This window comes from Acanthisitta chloris, unplaced genomic scaffold, assembly GCF_000695815.1.
Source record: "Acanthisitta chloris isolate BGI_N310 unplaced genomic scaffold, ASM69581v1 scaffold18098, whole genome shotgun sequence".
NCBI classification, from domain to species: Eukaryota; Metazoa; Chordata; class Aves; order Passeriformes; family Acanthisittidae; genus Acanthisitta; species Acanthisitta chloris.
In genome coordinates this window covers 13674-14750 of record NW_008685588.1, presented here as the reverse complement: position 1 = coordinate 14750, position 1077 = coordinate 13674, and positions in this window count along the sequence as shown.

Below are 1077 nucleotides of genomic sequence, written 5' to 3'. Positions count from 1 at the left end.
GGAATGGCTCTTTCTCCTCTTCTCCACGCTGGGAAATTCTCCCTTGGATGAGTCTTAATCACTTTTCATAGCTGGTTGTATGTGCAGCTGTAGCTGTTGTGTTTTCTTGGGGCAGCAAAGGATCTCAGGGGAAATAGCACCTAAAATTGGCTCAGATTCTTCTCTTATTTCTCCATAACATAGTAGTTCCCTGTGCTCAGCCCTGGAAGAGCATCAGATTGGCCAAGCCTTGCTGCCATCTGCTCTCTCCTTATTCCTCCATCAACCCAAACTCATTTGGAAATGCCTTAGATTAAGAGCAGAAACCAGTGAGAGCCACATTGGTGGGATTGGCTAGGGAAAATATTGCTGCAATAGGAAAATCCAGTCTGAAAGCTGCTTATAAATTAATGGAGCCACTATACAATCATATATGTACCTGCTTTGAGCTAAAATTACTATATGCATTGCTCTAATGCTGCAGCTAGGATAAATCCACTGCTCTAATGCTACAGTTGTGCAGAATGATCCCGTGGGGATTGGCACAAAGAGGGAATTTCATTCTCTGCAGCCTGGAATAAGGAAATATTAGGCCATCTGCAAAGCTGTTGTGGTTCAAAGGACACACAGTCCATGATGCAGAGAAAAGAATCAGCAAATTTACATCCCTGTGCAGATAAGGGAACAAAAGAGGTTTGGGAGGGAGAGAAAAACATTCACAATTTGTTCTAGTCTTTAGCTGTTGCAAATAGGAGTTTTCTTTGTGCAGTTTCTCACAACAACAACACAGGATGAGCTGGGAATTTTTTTTTGCTAGGATGGTATGAGGAAGTCTCTTAAAAATGGGTGAGAAATATCAATCTAAACATCTCTGGAACTGTATTAAGCTCTTTGGGACAGAGAATTGAGCAAATCCCATTGATTTTAGTTGCAGTCAGAGACAACTTACTTTGGATTCAACATTCCTCTACTCCAGGTCACACTGTCAAGAATGAGTTGAGATCCAAAAGGAGAATTTAATACTAACCATGTTGAAATTAGCAAACCTCAGGTTTAGGGTTAAAATTAAGATTACTGGATCATTCCACAGTGAGAAGG